The sequence below is a fragment of the Sinohyriopsis cumingii genome, chromosome 5, assembly GCF_028554795.1.
Source record: "Sinohyriopsis cumingii isolate HCF-2022 chromosome 5, ASM2855479v2, whole genome shotgun sequence".
In the NCBI taxonomy this organism is placed as follows: Eukaryota; Metazoa; Mollusca; class Bivalvia; order Unionida; family Unionidae; genus Sinohyriopsis; species Sinohyriopsis cumingii.
This window is the reverse complement of record NC_142965.1, coordinates 77694192-77713779: the sequence shown is the minus strand read 5'-3', so window position 1 is coordinate 77713779 and position 19588 is coordinate 77694192.

Sequence of the window (19588 nt, the reverse complement as noted above, 5' to 3'; positions counted from 1 at the left end):
ACGTCAAAAACAAAATATTTAAACATTATAATGAATATACTAAATTTTAAGAAATCAGTAAACTTAATGAATCATTACACATGGATACAGGCATGTACTGAAACAGCAGTAGTTGCAATAGTCGCAGTAGAAGAAATAGTGATGGTGGTCTTGGTGGCACTAGTAGTAGTTTAAAGATGACGATGATGATGAGGAAGATGAAGAAAAAATATAAAGATTACAAAGATGTTTTAGATGCAGAAAAATACGAAGAACATAAAAAAGACAACAATGATGACGAAGATGAAGATGAAGATAAATAAGGATGAAAATAAGAATTATAAGGGAGATGACACGTACGCACGTCGATTATGCTGAAAATATGAAGATGATGACGAAGATGTTGGTTGGATTTAACAGCACTTTCAGTAATTTCTTTGGCTATATTAAGCTGACGAAAAAGATGATGATGGTGAAGAAGATTATGGCACCGATGATAACGATGGCAAGTACTACTACGAAGAAGGATATGATTATGGAAAAGATGAAACTAATAATAAACCTGACGAGGAAAATTAAGATGATGAAGAAACTGAAAATATTGAGGATGATCATATGGTAAAGGAAAAAAGGATGATGATGATGATGACGACGACGATGATGCCATGATCTAGATGAGGAAAATGGTAATTTTGACAATGAAAATGATGACAGAAGCAAATAATGATGATGACAAAAATACAGATGACGACGACAATAATTAATGATAACAATGGGTACGAAGGTGATGATTCTCAATTTCAGTTTTATTCAACCCGACGGCGTACGGGAAAATAGCTTGACGGGAAAAAATAAATGAAAAACAGACAGAAAAACGGTCTCTTTCATAATAGATTGCAAAAGTCGTGGAAATAATTAATAAGAGAACGGTCAGGTTAAAAATAACTGTTAATAATCAGCGTTTCAAAATGCACAAAAAAAGGAAGAAAGGAACGGAAAATAATTTTTGAAATTACAAGTCTAAATTGCGCATCTACTCAATTTCTCAAACCAGTTATTTGTTGACACTTTAAAACTGTAATAATAGCAACTGTACTTGCACTATTCAACGGATGATTGATTGTGGAATATATCTAATGAAAGTTATATCATTACTGGTAATTACAGAGTCATAATAAATCAAGTTGTTTGCACTCTATCTACGTTCCGACGATAAACACATTGATTTTTCAGTTGTATGTAATTGAGGAAGCCGTATCTGGATATATATTTATACTTCAATTGATAGTTGCTGGTTTTGAAATTAACTTTTCGGCTGTATCGAAGACTTATGCAGTGCATCTCGATAAATTAGAAAAATAATATTTGTCAAAGTCATATCAACGTGTGACAATATGTGCACGCATTCGGACAACATGAATTTCCGGAAATTTTCGGAAATTCTACAGCATCTGCCGTTGCATGTAAGGCGATACAGTTAGGTAGGCAGTAACAGGAAGACATTTATTGTCGGTACGTCCATACGGAAAAAAGGGGTTATGGGGAGTGGGTATCGTACCGGTAAGAGTTAAAATCTACTTGCACCGCTGACCGCTGCATATATACACGTATCGTGTTTATCAAATTTCCAGACCACAAACAGTTACGGCGTTCAGTATGACGACGCGATCGCCATCACTCCCGAAAATATCCAAGATTTCGATATTCATGTACGAACTCATTTGAGAACGTTCGTTTCCTAAACTTGTACTTATAGTTCCATAAAGGTCTCGTAATGCTTTTGGCTTTGATCAATGTTGCTAGAGTACGTTAGTCTGTGACTGTGTTATCAGACAAATTCCGTAAAATACCATCTTTTTGCTTCGCATCACTTCATTTAAATGCGATTTTTTTAGCACATGGGAGCAGTCATTTTAGTTAGCTGTTTGCTTAAACCATGTCCAATTTCCGAAATGAATTTTCATATAAAAGACACACGGTATTCCAAATGTATATGCAGTTATCGAAAACTTTGCACCGCGTCCGATCTCCTCCATATTTACAGTTTCTCGATGACTGTCAGAGAAACAATGATTATCTTCCATCTAAAAGATGCATAAAAGTGTACATTTCGTTAATAATGCGCATGAAAGAGATTCTCTCGGTGCCTTTTTATTCTTTCAAAACGTCATTAATGTTTTTCTTCCTTTGTAATATATTTTGCAGAGCTATATATATCACATGTACTATTAGTTTTATGGGGTCCGATCCCAACTTGAACACAATCTCTTATGCCACTCCTGGGTACATACTGTAACATTAAACATATTGTTTCGTTTCACGACAAGTACGAGCATATTAAACTGTGTTACGAATTTATGGTAATTAAGTAACAGAAAGGAGGAAAAACCAACAACTTGTTTTAACATTCAACAAATAGTTTATTTCCCTAGCATAAGGAGTGAAACTTTTAAAAAATAACTTACATTATTGTGATTTAAATCCCAGATAGTCCTAAAAGTTTTTCACAAGTCCAAATGTATAAAGTTCCAATTGAATTCCAGTGGTATTCCAAATAAATTCAGATATTGACCCTGTTGATGTGCCTGTAGTGTCGGATGTGCTAATGTACCAGTAGCCTGGATTGTGGTGATGTGTTATACAGTCTTTTGATATATCACGATAATGTAATCCTACATATCATCGTCTGAATTCACTATAATTCCAACTTAATGTTTCTGTCCAGGAAAGTTATTGAACACTTTGTAATTGCATTGAAGAATGATTTGAATAAATAGATCCACCCAAACGAACCACTGAGCAAAACAATATAACTAGTCCTGCTTCAGGTGTTAAGGCAAGAATAAGGAAATTTTCAGGTAAACAACAATATATAAATAGCTAAGTCACACTAATAAAAGCTCGGATGTAATTCAGCCTCCTCTCTAAAACATTCAAACTTGTCAAAAAGGTTAGAAATTTCTAAGTGGAAAACTGATGTCCTAGACTTAAATTTAAATAAATATGTTTACCTTCATTATTAATGATCTGAATATTTATTATATCATCTTAGAGAAATATTAGTTATGTATTATGTTGTTTACAAAATAAATGTCTCTGGTGAGGTACACCATTAACTTAATTTTGAACAATGTCTACATATGTAAGTAACAAATAATCATTAAGAAACGCGACAAACAATACAAATTCAATACAAATAACAACTGCTACAAACTATCAACACATCAGATACATTACAAACTATCAACACATCAGGTACATTACAAACTATCAGCTCATCAAGTACATTACAAGCTATCAACAAGGCACGTACATTACAAACTATCAGCTCATCAGGTACATTACAAACTATCAGCTCATCAGGTACATTACAAACTATCAACACATCAGGTACATTACAAACTATCAACACATCAGGTACATTACAAACTATCAGCTCATTAAGTACATTACAAACTATCAGCTCATCAGGTACATTACAAACTATCAACACATCAGGTACATTACAAACTATCAGCTCATCAGGTACATTACAAACTATCAGCTCATCAGGTACATTACAAACTATCAGCTCATATAGTACATTACAAACTATCAACAAGGCACGTACATTACAAACTATCAGCTCATCAGGTACATTACAAACTATCAACACATCAGGTATATTACAAACTATCAGCTCATCAGGTACATTACAAACTATCAGCTCACCAGGTACATTACAAACTATTAGCAAGTCATGTACATTACAAACTATCAACACATCAGGTACCTTACAAACTATCAGCTCATCAGGTACATTACAAACTATCAGCTCATTAAGTACATTACAAACTATCAACAAGGCACGTACATTACAAACTATCAGCTCATCAGGTACATTACAAACTATCAACAAGTCAGGTACATTACAAACTATCAGCTCATCAAGTACATTACAAACTATCAGCTCATTAGGTACATTACAAACTATCAGCTCATCAGGAAAATTACAAACTATCAGCTCATCAGGTACATTGCAAACTATCAGCTCATCAGGTACATTACAAACTATCAACAAGTCAGGTACATTACAAACTATCAGCTTATTAAGTACATTACAAACTATCAGCTCATCAGGTACATTATAAACTATCAGCTCATCAGGTACATTACAAACTATCAGCTCATCAGGTACATTACAAACTATCAACACATCAGGTACATTACAAACTATCAGCTCATCAGGTACATTGCAAACTATCAACAAGTTAGGTACATTACAAACTATCAACAAGTCAGGTACATTACAAACTATCAGCTTATTAAGTACATTACAAACTATCAGCTCATCAGGTACATTATAAACTATCAGCTCATCAGGTACATTACAAACTATCAGCTCATCAGGTACATTACAAACTATCAACACATCAGGTACATTACAAACTATCAGCTCATCAGGTACATTGCAAACTATCAACAAGTTAGGTACATTACAAACTATCAACAAGTCAGGTACATTAAAAACTATCAGCTCAATCAACTCAGCAGATACATTGCAAACTATCAACATATCGGTATATTACAAATTATCAACACACCAAGTACATTCCAGAACAAATATTAGTTTTTATTTGCTTTTTGAAGACGCAATGGTCTAAATATATGCCAAGATTAAATTAATTCCTCTTCATATTAATTGATTTTTAAAATATTCAGATAAGAATATTTACTCAATGGCGCTATTTATATACATTTTTCACAAGAAATTATTTTTAAATTGCAGGTGTTTATTCAACTTTCCCTGGTAACTGATTATAATTTCTATGGAATAAAATGTTCCTCAATAATATGTTCTTTTCGTTCCGTTTTGTCCCTCTTAATTCCAAATGTTTCTTTTATTGGCTATATTAGGGAATGCAAATGAACATTTGCACATTAGACTGTGAGTATTTCAGAACATTCTTGTAGATACACCATACTTCAAATTATAGTTAGGAGAACTTCTGGAGAGTTTATTAATGCCAGCAGCGGACAAAGTGTTCCATCCCAAACCCAAAGTTTGATCTCGGCAGCTACGGATTTCAACAAATTGTATATATCATCGAGATGTGCAATATAAATAGATTTTTCAGTGTGATCAGATGTCATGATTGTCTGGTTCTCAGTCCTAGTCTTTAAAGAAGGAGCCGCTGTCTTGGTAATCAAAGACCAAGTGTCGGACGAGAGTCAAAAATATAGCTACGGATTCGATTTTGATGTCTATTAATTACGTGGCTTTGACAGTGGAATGACCTTACAGATTTGACAGAAACTGCTGGTCAATGACGGTCTAATTTAGTATTATCTGAATTGGACAAGAATAATGCAATAATATAGATCTTGCGTCTAATGAAGGCATTTGAAAACTGCACTATTTTCAGGAAAGTAACATTTATGTCGCTATTCGTGACTTTTCCCTATTTTCTCGCAGATTATTTTATTTCAAATTTATATATATATATATATATATATATATATATATATATATATATATATATATATATATATATATATATATATATATATATATATATATATATATCACTGCATGAAACATTTATACCAGATTCAGTTATGTGGCAAAATATCCCCCCATCTGGCCCTCCTCTCCACTCCATTCCCCTCCAAGTTGTGGATGCTGTACAGTTTCATATTTTGCATGGGGGTTAGCTCTGTAAAGAAAACTAATGTCCCAGGTTTTCCCGACTGCTTATACTGACTTTATATATATATATATATATATATATATATATATATATATATATATATATATATATATATATATATATATATATATATATATATATATATATATATATAGTAGGCGTGCGTCTGAGTGTGTAATATTTAGATTTTTTACAATAGGTTTCTTGCAGTATTCAGTGTAGCAGTTTATAGTGATGTCGGGGCCCCGAGTGGTTGAGTGGTCTAAAGCGCTCTCCGTTACGGATCACTGTCACCTCATCTCTCTCTGCGTGGGTTCGAGTCTAGGATTCGGACAATGTGGGTATGTGAGAAAGCTTGCCAGTAGCTTCTCATGGGTCGGTGGTTCTTCCCGGGGTTTTCCCGGGTTCTTCATCAACCATTAATATTGGCCGCCATGCATAACCTATCGTGTGCTGAAAAATGGCGTTAAACTCCACAACAAGAAAAACAAAAATATAGTGATGTCTAGTACTGGGGCATCATGCCGCAGATATGTCTCATCCAGTCATGTTATCGTGTACGTGACACCAGGCCGACCAGTCATAACACTGACTTCTTAATGCTGAGCGCCAGGCGAGTCAATGCTAGTACAATTGCTAGTACAATTTGTTATAAGTCTTTGGTATGACTCGGCCAGGGTTCGACCCGCGACCTACTGTATCCGAAGCGGTCTCTTCGACCGCTTAGGCCACCGGAGCGTCTGTTTATCACAGGTAATATTCAAAGAATAGTTATTCCCTTTATTTTTTGGTTTATCATTCATGGGTGCAACTTGGGTTATATAACGCTTGGCTTTACTTCAGATGTGCATCTATAATATAAAAAAATGCTAGCTGTGCGTGTAAAATGAAGGGCCGATAACTTTTTACATTTTATATATTTTGTAATTCATTCAGAAGCTGGTATTGTCTAGTCTGGCAAATCAGTTTTCCTTATTTTAACAACTGACAAAGATTGTGTACTTTAGACTAATTCATGCTCATTTTTGTAGCACATGAGAACAGTCATTTTAGTTAGATCGTGTACAATTTCCATACATACAATATCCAAAAATATTTCAATCGCAGTACATGAAAGTGGCAAAGGTATACCTTAATTTTCTCCATTGTGCATGTTGCAAATGCAAACAAATTGACCTTAAACCTTCACTCTCTCAGAAGTTCACATTATCTGTAGAGCCCTCCACCCCCTCCATGTGTAGACACAGACATATCATGCAAACTCGCACTAAGGGGTTGACTGCATACTGGCAGAACCAGAGTCGGCATCAATTTTATACTTCACAACAGTAACATAAGAATTATTGCAATACAATAAACATTCGCTTTCTACAAAACTTCTTGCTAAATGACGGAAGAAAACAAAAACAGCAACAACATTATATTATTTTAATCCTGAGATTGGTCAAACACAATATGTGTGGAGTAATATACAATCCAGTGTCCTCGGCGTAAAAAAGGGATAACTAAAGTCCAGGTGTTGATACCAATAGTCTACAGATCCACATAGTCCAATTTAATAATGGTGCAGATGGTCCTGCTCATCGTATAAAGATACTTGAACACTGCACAAATGACAACCTCAGTATGTCATTATTGAAAAACTGGGCTTGAAATAGCGGAAAGAAGAGTAATGACGACGTACTTATTTGGCTTTTTAAGACTGTAGTAATGTATATGCCAATACGTTAATATAGGATCTGGTTCTCATTTCTCACCTTAAGACCACTAGCAGAAATCTATTCTGCATTACACATTGATGACTTACAAATAATAACTCGAAATATCTAGTTATACGATAACTCATGTGAATTTATTTACTGGGATAATTTTAACAACTGTATTCTTGTGTTGAGTACTCCGGGTTAGTGGTATTAACTATTCTTCACACTGATTATTCAGGGGTAATGTGTGTGTGTGTGTGTGTGTGTGTGTGTGTGTGTGTGTGTGTGCGTGCGTGCGTGCGTGTGTGCGTGTGTGTGTGTGTGTGTGTGTGTGTGTGTGTGTGATTAGGATTTTTAACGTAGCTTTAACAATTTTTCAGTTATATCGCTACGATGTCTGCAGTGCGGCAGTTTATAGTGATGTCTAGCACTGGGGTATCATGCCGCAGACACGTAGTATGATGTCCCACCCAGTCACATTATCCTGACACCAGGCCAACCAGTCCTAACACTAACCTCTTAATGCTGAGCGCCAAGCGAGGCAGCTGTAAGTACCATTTTTGTAAGAGGTAATAATATTAATCGTATTCCTCGTTTGAGTACTAAATGCATCCTTGTACGTATTATTGAACTGTACAGAAAATGTATTCTTAGATTTATAGTACCTGTAATTTTGAACTGTACAGTAACTGTATTCCTGGACTGTATCGTGCATGTATTCTTAAATTGGATAGCAACAGTATTCTTGTAATATATATTGACTAGTTTTAGATTGACAGTACCTGTATTTTGGACAGCACAGTAACTGCATTCTTGGATCGTACAGTGGCTGCATTTTTTGGACAGTATAGTATCTGATTTAATGGAATGAGCAGTAACTGTATTCTTGGACTAAAGCAATAAATGTATTCTTGGATTGTACATTAACTATATTATTGGACTGAATACTACCAGTAGCTTTAGATGGTACATTATCTTGGACTGAACTTACTTGTATTCTAAGAATGTACATTACCTGTAATTTTGTATTGTACAGTTCCTGTATTCTTGGACAGTACAGTACCTGTTTGCTTTGAGCAGTAAATGTATTCTTTGGTTGTACAGTACCTGTATTCTTGGACTATGCAGTAGCTCTATTCCTGGATTTCACAGTATATGTATTATTGAACTGTGCACTACCTATATTCATAGACTGTATTGTAACTGTATTTTGGACTGTACAGTGCTTGCAGTTTTGGGCTTTACAGTAACTGTAGTTTTGAACTATTGCTAGGTAAACTTTTAATAATTAACCTCTCCTGTTTGGAAGCATTGTACCTATTTGGTGAATTTATTCATTTTAAATTCATGCTTCAATTTTTCCTCGCGTTCAGAAGTTAGTTACTTGCATGCATTTTGTCTCAAGTATTATATGACTCGTGTATTCGTGTATGCCAAACAATCCCTAATTAGCAAAGTAACGTGGTTAGGACAGGAGTGAAGTTCATTAATTTGCGTAAAATTAAGTTATGAATTCTCTTAAAACGAAAATCGAGGAGCGTGTGCCGACTGGCATAGTTCAAATTATAATTTATAGACACAGCGGAGCAAAATAATAATGGGTTAATTATGTAATGGTATCAGTAAGAATGAGAGAGCAGCTAGGAAATACATTAATTTATTGTGATAGGGCTTTTAGTGTATATTAGGTTGAAAACTGATCATAACTTAGTTATGTTGACTTTCGATAGACGATATCTGAAAGAGAGTGGGAATATTGTTTTATCCCAGGAGAAGAAAAACCTGACACTTATTTAATTTGGGTACTATATTTTTATTTTTGACGGGGAAAAAACAGCCCCATACCTAACTGCACAGTGAAACGAGAGCGCAGTCTGCAACCACTAGGCTGTTGGCCCGAAAAGGAGAGGGGGGGGGGGGAGGAAATACGGAAATGCCGACCTATCACGAACAGTAATTTTATAAGACCGGAAGCGCCGTATGATACTGACATACCAGCAATTAGAGTTCGATCTGTCACTCCATTATACGACGAAATTTGTTCTATCAGTATAACAGAACGGCTAATTGAATTTCTCATAAATTGTGTAATTCTATTTTTAAGAGAAAATGAATCATTCAAATGTCACGTTCAATTTTATTTTATTATGTACTTGACTAAATTGTTGTATTTTACTATTGTATTCTATTGTTTTTCGATCCGGGCAATAATACCGCGGTCCATCATCTCCTAGATAACGATAACCAAAAACCATAAGGTGTAAGGGAGATCTCACATCTCCACCATCTCTTGACATACAGTACCCGTAATCCTAACTGTAAGATAAAATTATGTGTATTATAAGAATAATCTTGACTAACCTCTCTGCATAACTTCACTTGATCATTTTTTATATCACATATACACTCAAACCACTGATGAGGTAATCATCCTTTTAGTACTTTATAGGGTTCACGATCTAGTGATACAAATACGCTCTTTTGCTCCCTAACACGTGATTATCTTGATCCAGTCAGTGACACCATTACTTTTATGAGGTGTAATAATATAAAATATTGATACGAATAAATGGTAACATTGGATAAAGGTGTGCACACAAAATCAATCAATCATACGGTCCATCCACCAATAAATAAATCAATCAGTGCATAAACAAAGAAAAAAGGAAAACTAAATAAGTAATGACTTACGAAAAGAATGTATTTATTCATACGTTTATTCATTCATTCTTAATCAGTCGAAGCGAAAGGAAAGAATGACCATTATTTAAAGAAAATTAGGAAGTCTCAAACCACAAGGTTTGGTGGAAAACAGCCAAATGACTGGCGATTTGATATACCGTCTAAATACACTTAGAAGTCGAGGTAGACCATGATCTGCCATAGCGTAATGCGCCTGCAGATAAGGGTCTTCATTGTTTGTTTTACTGATTACACCTAAGAAACTGCACAGACCTAGATCAGCCGGCACATTTTGCTTGTAACGCGCATTCTGACTGGTTGCAAAATAGCGATTCACCGCTTTTAGACAGCGATGAGGCTGTTCTTGTAGTCACTGAAGGTGTCACGATACCAATTGTTTTTTATGCAATTGTTTTTCAATGCTAGTGTTTGGTGAAATAAATATACTTTCTATCCTACTTCAGCATGCATGTCACATACTGTCATAGAGAACAATGTTGGATTGTCACTTTGTCAAGGACAAAACCAGGTATTCCGTTGCATTTGAGAGAGATAACGCTGCTGGAACTAGTCAAGGGTAAGAGTTATCTAGTCACAACACATATTTTCAGCCCTGTGTACTACATTAAAAAAATCATAAAAAATAGAAAATATGATCTAAATATGAATTAACATAACCTCACATGTTGCCAAGAGACTCAACTTTTTTAAGCCTAACAGAAAGTACAACTCTTACATAATGCACCAATCACAGCTAGTGCTGTTGTTTGTTTCTGAATACAATGTTCCCTACACATCAAGCTCCGCCCACCTGGGGTTGTACAAGTGGTAGAATTATACCTATAGCCAAACTTAATTTTTTAATAATCTGTGATATAAATTATCCAAAAATACATTATTGATAAAGTGACGACCTAACATTCAGACTTCTATATGTAGTGGAGACCTCAAGAGTGATGTAATTTTGTTTTCTGAGATGATGCAGCTGTTTTATATCACATAGTTTATATCCTCTACAATGCCGGCATGTGGAGTGCAGCCTTCCATAACCATGTAGATATGATCCCATGCCGATTTGGATTCTTGCGATGGGATGCAAAGTTTGAAGAACAGTGTGGACTGAATGGAAGGAATAGGCAACATGTGACTAAAATGGTTATCACTCAGTAATGTTGAACCTAATATGGAAATTCCACAAGAACAGCTGGACAGAAATAAATAGAATTAATTGAAAGTCAATAGTAGATTATAATTGGGCTTATACAAGTGTCAATGGGAAATGCTGGCTTAAAGGAACTGATCTTGTCTGTTGGTATTCCCTGCTTCTTCGACAAAAGGGAATGCAAGAGAACTTAACTAAATAAACTGAACAATTTAAAGGCAGAAAAGTGTACAAAAATGGACAATTAGAACAGGACAATTAAAATCAAAGTGGGAAGGAATACCATATATTTAGTAAATTACCTAAACTTACTCATACCAGAAAATAATACATGATACAAGTGATCTGTCTACAAGTGAACCTGGAGTGTTCTATGTCATGGTTTATGACATGCCTTACAAGAACAAGATAGTTGTTTTTTTATACATGATTTTTCATCGTTTGCAGGTAAAATAATCTATGTTTGGCCAAAATCAACCATATTATTTTTGCATAACTTATTTTATTGCATGTATGCCAATCTTGAAGCTGAATACACAGAGCCATCGGTCTATGTCTGTCATAGCTATAGTTAAAAAAACAAAAAATATCCAAAGCCAACTTGTGCTACTTTCTGAAGATTCCATACAATTTATTCTTAAAGGACTTTCAATATTTGACCAAAACTGTTCAACACCCATTTGTTTTCCTACATCAAACTAGTACAGTTCATAAATGCCACCCACATGTATGCGTTTCTATGGATACAATGTGAGGCTGTTCTTCCCTATAAATATCATGGTACCAATTGTTTTTTTCCATAGACCTCCATGCTAATGTTTTGTGAAATAAATATACTTTCTATCCTACTTCAGCATGCATGTCACAAACAGTCATAGAGTACAATGTTAGGTTGTTGATTTGACAAGGACACAACCAGGTACTCCATTGCATTTAAGGGAGATAAGTCTGCTGGAAATAGACAGGGGTAAGAGTTATCTAGTCACAACAGATATTTTCAACCATGTGTACCACATTTTTAAAAAATCATCAAAAATAAAAAATATGATCTAGATATGAATTAATATAATCTCACATGTTGTCAAGAGGCTCAACTTTTTTAAGCCGAACAGAAAGTACAACTCTTACATAATGCACTCATCACAGCTAGTGTTGTTGTTTATTTCTGAATACAATGTTCCCTACACCTTAAGTTCCACCCACCTGAGGTTGCACAACTGGTACCGTTATACTTGAAAGGCACCAGCTAACCGCCATTTTGTTAGTGGTGAACATCTTTTTAATAAAAGTTTAATGTGTTTCTGCTGTTTTTACGTTAAGCTGAGCTATTTTAGCGATAAGCTGCTTATAAATAGGGTTTAACAGGTTCATCAGATATCCGCGATTTGTTTAGTGTTCTCTGCTTTCTAAAAGTTATGAATTATATGTAATTTGGTATCTTTTCGTACACCATACTATTTTTCTTGTATTAATACTTTATCTCAGAAAAAATAATTCAATGGAGCTGGAATGCTTCTGCATTTATAGGCAAAAGCGTTTCGATAAGTTAGTACAGTACTTGTATATAATTGAAATAATGGATAATATCACTAATTGTATATGATCTTTGAATTCTAAATACCCACATGGTTCTTTTTGTGTGTGTGCCTTTTAGTACCACTTGTACTAGAAGAGATATGATGCTCTGTAACGAACAATAAATACATGTACCTACGTACCTCTTAGAAGATACAGAGGATACGCGATTGTATCGAGCAATTAAGGGATACATTTCATCGAGTGGATGAAAATAGTAAAGTTTTTCAATCACGATAATTATCGCCTTATTTGTGAAAATGCTAATATTTTTTAACAATTAAAACGAAAGTAAAACATAGTTCTTTCGACCAATGAATGCCGTTTGATATTTTTAATAAAATTGATTGAAAACTAAAATATATATCTCTGAGCAATAAATATGCAAATTAACTAATTCGATACAAATGATGAATGCATTATAAAAAGGCAATCAAAGATTGTAAATTAATATGATAGATAACACAGAGAAGAACGTATCACTGGTAAATGACAAAAAAAAAGAAAAGAACAACTATGGAAACATACATGAAGGAAACCTGGTGTATCCATTCAAATAATTGAAGGGTATATCGCCTAGCAATCCATACCACTCGTTTCTTGTGGTCACAATACCGATATATACAAAAATTATATCGCTTATATGTAAAGTGCCTTGCAACAGCTTCAGTCAGTTTATTCCATTCCATACATTTGTATCAACGGAAACAACCAATGCAGCAAATGTCCTCAGCTCTACCCCTGTTTCGTATGGAAATAAAAAATAGTATGTCCTTTTATAAGTCTTTTTATTGGTTATTCATGATCTAGAGTCATTTCGATCAGAAAAGGAGTCTCGTTACGAGGGAAACAAAACAAAGTTAGACGCACATGTTAATTACTATAGAAATCTCAAAACAGACATTCAGTCTTTTCGGGTTTTCTTGTAGTTTTCCTTTAAAAATAATTGACAGAATTATTATTTATGTAGAAATAAAACAACCAGGCACGGTCGCAGAAGTTCAATTGTTTGCAAGTTCACTTTATGTTCAACTTCCTTCTTTAAGCTGCGGTAGTCCAGTGATTAACGTGCCGGTTTTATAATCTGTGGGTTTAAGGATCAAATCCGGCACATAACAATCCAGGTCAGTTGCCGTATTTTGTCTCTATCCAAGGGACTTTCCTCAACACTAAATAGTCACGTGTCTGCTGATATGCTGTTAAACAGCAAATTAAAAAGGAAAATGTTTCTCAAAACTCGTGTGTGTTTCTTATATTAAGAATTATATTATATTACAAATGTTTTAATGAAGCGAAGATTTATCCATATACTTAAGATAAGCATTATTCACAGAATTTATAACATGTACATTACATTTGAAACAGACTTTATATATTTACCTAATAGTGTCAATTATTACAGACGTTTGCATAGCATGGTTAGAGCATCCGCCTGAGATGTCGCGGGTTCGAACCCCGGCAGAGTCATAACAAAGACTTATAACAATGGTACTAATAGCTACCTCGCTAGGCGCTCAGCATTAAGAGGTTAGTGTTAGGATGGTCGGCCTGGTGTCGGGATTAAGTGACTTGATGGGAGGGACATCATGCGACATGATGCCCCAGTGCTAGAAATCAATATAGACTGCCACACTGTAGACATCGTAGCGATATGACTGAATTTCTTTCAATGCTACGTTAAAAATCTAAATCACACACACACACACACACACACACACACACGTTTGTTTGGTATATTTAGGGAATTTGGATCTTACATGTAGTCATATATTGTAGGAACAGAGCGAAAATCCTCTGAAGATGTCGCAAACAACTGCCTCTTTTAAATATATGCCTCCTTCCCCAGAAAAATGAAAACGAAAGAAAAGAAAAGATAGAGAATCGGATAGGACTGTCGTGTCACGCTCGCATCGTACCGTTCTATTTGTAAACAGATTCGTTGTAGATATTGTTTATCGTGCAGCATGAGATGATTTAAAAAATTAGATCTGAAACAAAAGTAAGCGCAACTTAGTTCCTTTGTTATCAAAACAATTTAAATATCTCGTGTGCATTTGGCTGCCTAGAAAATCTCAACAACCGGGATTTATCGCGCAGTAAATTTCTAGAAAAACAAACATAGTTCACGCTTGCATCGTTCAATGTGTCAGTGAATTTACTTAACATGACTAGGTCGATTGTGGAATAGCATTCTTGCGACATAATAAAAATATTGGTGCTACATAAACAGATGGTGTGGCACGTGTCGCTGATACGGTTAAGTAATAATCACAAATTATGCAGTCTGACATTAGAAAGATCGCATTTTTTATATAACTTCTATAGTGTAAGCCTAAGTACCCTGAGAAAACTAACTTCTAAAAAATTCAAATCGTTTGGATACAGTGTAGGCAAAGTTTCACTCAGAACCCGTCTTCCAGGCAGTAATCGAGTTTAATTACTCTTAGTCCACGAAGCGCAATACTATTATCTGCATAATCGAGCTTTAAGATGAAAAGAAATCAATAATTCCATGTATTCGACTTTTAATTAGTCAGGAACCAACGGTTTAAATATATACATATATGGACTGGAACACTATATAAAATATACATGTGGAGAGTTTGTGTCGGTTACGATCGATTATCATGCTGACACTTGGTGACATATCACTAAACTACTTTATTTTTTATTTTTTATTATTTTACTTCGGTTTTTAAAGGCGCCCGTAAAAACGCATGGATTTTCCAGAAAGTAGGTTATATAAACCTATCAACCAAGGGTGCCTGCAGAATTATTTTCGGGAAAAGGGAGCCAACATTTAGTGGTTTGCTATTAAGTTTTACAGATGTAGGCCAAAGCATGCTTAGGGGTGAAATGGGAGGGGGAGGGGAGGCTACATGCGTTCGCCCATGCTATCAACTGCTCTGTGTAGATATCACGATGAATCTTATATTATGTAAGGAAGGCAGCCAAGTTGCTCTTTTGACCCCACATCAAAATCACTGAAATATTTGCACAGCAGCTAATCAAAGCTGATGTCCAGATCGTGTCACCTAGAAAAACACGCTGAACCATCAGGGCAATTTGACTCCCGCATTTCTATACTGGTTCCATTGGCACCTTTTCAGAAAACAAGAACAAACAAACAAGCACTGTATTGAAAGATGTTAGCATCCGGTAATGTTCGACTTGATAACAACGCATCATATCAAGGTCTTTAAGGGTCTTGAGAACAGGTAAAGGCCTGCTTGTTTCGTCTTAACGCCGCAGCACAGTAAGGTCTTAACATTAACAAGCGATTTTAAAAAAGATACTAAATTGAGAATTAGGACATTTTAAGACCGTCATCCCCCACAAATATTGTTTAAAACCATACATAATTAGTAAAAGATTTGTTTCTTAAAAAAATAACACGATCTCGTATTTTACTATTTTTTCAGAAAAATAGTATGATTTGTGTGATCCGAGATTGATGTAGCTTAGAGAAGAATTGTATAACATACCCTCTGTTTTATTGCAGATCGAATAATCTGCGATGGACTATAAATCTAGAAGAATACCCATTTCCATTAACCTTATTGCGTTTCTGCAGGACTCGTGCAGTTGTTGTTACTAATGAAAGCGGAATTTTACAAATTTCTTAATCAGGTAGATGGTAACTAAAATGTGCACACGAGAGATTTAAGGTGTTTTTATACATTTGTCTGTTTGTTCCTTTAATTACGTCGTAATTTGAAACTTTTTGTGTAGCCTTACAGGCGCTCAAATAGATCTCAAATAGGGGTGCCCAAATTTATTTCGCTCTATAGACGAATGTGAAAATGTTTAGCATTATATGATTTTGTTTACATTTAAATTACAATTTTAAACATTTAACATACACCTAATGTATTACTTGAGCCAATAAAGTGAAAAAAACGTTACCCAATCACCATGTGGACACCTAAAATAAATTGACGTAGCTGTTGCTACTCTTGTGCTTGTCAATGAAATAACATTCGTCTCATATACTTGAATGAATTACATAATAAACAAAAGAAATTGATCTGGGTGATAAATGTACAGTTACCATCATTTACCTGATAGGCAATGTTATCAGTGAGTGAGTTGCTGAATTTTCTCGCTTATTTGATTAAATAAAATGTTCTCATCTATACAAGTATAACTAGTTCACCTTATCATGTATACATTCAGTGACATACTAGATGGCTATTTTGTATGCATTTTGTACAAAATGCACCAGCAATCTAATAATGAAAAATAAAATTCTGTGCAAAACATCTGTATCTAAGATAACTAATCACATTATTCCAACAAACAGCACGGAGAAAATCATGAACTTATGAATGAAGTTTCACAAGCAATGACAGCTTTAGTCAACTGGTCGTTTATGTGTACTTACCGGAAGTTCTAAGTATGCAGCGGCGCGCTCTAGCAGACAGGGTAGGTAACCGCATTCTCACATTTGTCTATAAGAAAAGAAAAAGAATCAATGTCATTGAAAATTTAATTCAGGATGGATTATCAATGTACCGAGTTACGATAGCACTAACAAAATCTGAATGTGTTAGCTATGTAAAACGACGGTGCGTGGGGATTGGTTGGTGGATTGGAGGTAAAAAGAAACTTATACCATCAAAAAGGAATAGTTCCAAAGATATATTAACAAACGAAGCTATTGATTATAAGCAAAATGCTGGAGTTTTTGAATACGCTAAGTTTGGTGAAAGATTGATTTGTTCCGATTAATCAGTCTGGACGAACGTCAGATTAACATACTACGATTTCTGCAATCGATTATGGTCGAACTTTCGTGTTGCAATAGACGTGAAGCTCTTTAAACAACAGTCACATTTTCAGTATTATATGTGAACAAATGAATCGATTATCAATCGATCATTGATCTGTTAGCATAATCCAATGCACTGTCATGACACTTTATTATTTCAAACACTAATGGAGAAGCTGGTTGTATCCAACGAAACGGAAGTAAGACACGCACGCACGCACTCACGCACACATACACATACATATATATACGCATACATACATACATACATACATACATACATACATACATACATACATACATACATAGAAAGAGAGGGGGGGGGCGAGGAACGAGAGAGAGAGAGAGAGAGAGAGAGAGGGCGAGGAACGAACAGGGTAATTATGATTTTTTTCTTCTCCATATTTTTGACCGGGCTTCAGAAATCACGGTAAATGATAATAAATAAACAATGGGTTAATTGAAACTTAAATATAAGCGTAACACGGAAAAGCGTGCAGATTCAAGTTAATTATAAGGCATGCTTGTCAAAATTGTTGCACCATATTTGTCATCAATGTCGGCTTCAGTGTTTGAACAAAGGCTAATATCAGGCATACTATGTTACTGTATACACTTGCTTCTAAGACGATCCAACTGCAAACTGTATAATGCGCTGTCAGATCTAGATCTGTGCAGTTTGTAGAGTAATCAGTAGAGTCAAAAACACAGACCCTGATCTGCAGGCGCATTGTGCCTCGGCAGATTAGAACCTTTGTAGTTTGCAGTTTGACTCGACTTATAAACGAGTATAGACGGTATGAAAAAACGCATTAAGTGCTTCATTTTTGGCCTGTGGCGGATTTGACTATTATAAGATAAAGACGACAGATTAAAGCTTTGATGGTGCTTAAATTATCTAGTTTAGAGCAATCAAAAGATTGTGTTTATTGCGACCATTATTTTTCAGAAAACTTATCTCAGAACGATTTTGACGTCTGTACTGAAAAGGCAACATAGCAAATAACGATTGCATGCATAGAAACCAAAGCACTGCAACCATTAAAACGTGGACCTTACAATTATGTAATCGGCGCCAAAAATAACGAAGGACGGTTATTAAGCTCTTCCGTTTCTAGCACGAGTTATCATAAAACGGAAATCATCAATAAATAATATAGTAACTTAACCTGAGTGAAGAGGCCGGGTGCAGGATGCAGAGTCAGCGCGTTTAAAATACGGGCGCATCAAAAATATTGACCATTTTACGCCAGTTCCTGAATGTATGTGATGTATTAGTTTGATCGATTTCAAGCAACTTTAGGTAAAGAATAAGCAGAAAATGTGGGGCTTCCACTGAATAGTATTAGTCTGTCAGGTGTTTAATTTTGTCTATGGAGTCAAGAAGAATTTTTATCATAACCATATCTGTATGGCACTCTGCCAGTTTTGTTCACTCTATATCTCCTTCTCTCTTACAGTTAGCAAGTTTGTTTCTCGTAGAGTAGTTCTTCAACATACAACTAACCTATAGAATGTGATGCTCTTGTCGAATAGTGTAGTTTGTCATCGTACAATTAACCAATAGACGGTGATGCTCTTGTCGAATAGTGTAGTTTATCATTGTACAATTAACCTATAGACGGTGATGTTCTTGTCTAATAGTGTAGTTTGTTATCGTACAATAACCTATAGACGGTGATGCTCTTGTCTAATGGTATAGTTTGTCATCGTACAACTAACCTATAGACGGTGATGCTCGTATCTAATGGTGTAGTTTTTTTTATATATCGTACAATTAACCAATAGACGGCGATGCTCTTGTCTAATGGTATAGTTTGTCATCGTACAATTAACCTATAGATTGTGATGCTCTTGTCTAATAGTGTAGTTTGTCATTGTACAATTAACCTATAGAGGGTGATGTTCTTGTCTAATAGTGTAATTTGTCATCGTACAATTAACCTATCGACGGTGATGTTTTTGTCCAATAGTGTAGTTTGTTATCGTACAATTAACCTATAGACGATGATGTTGTCCAATAGTA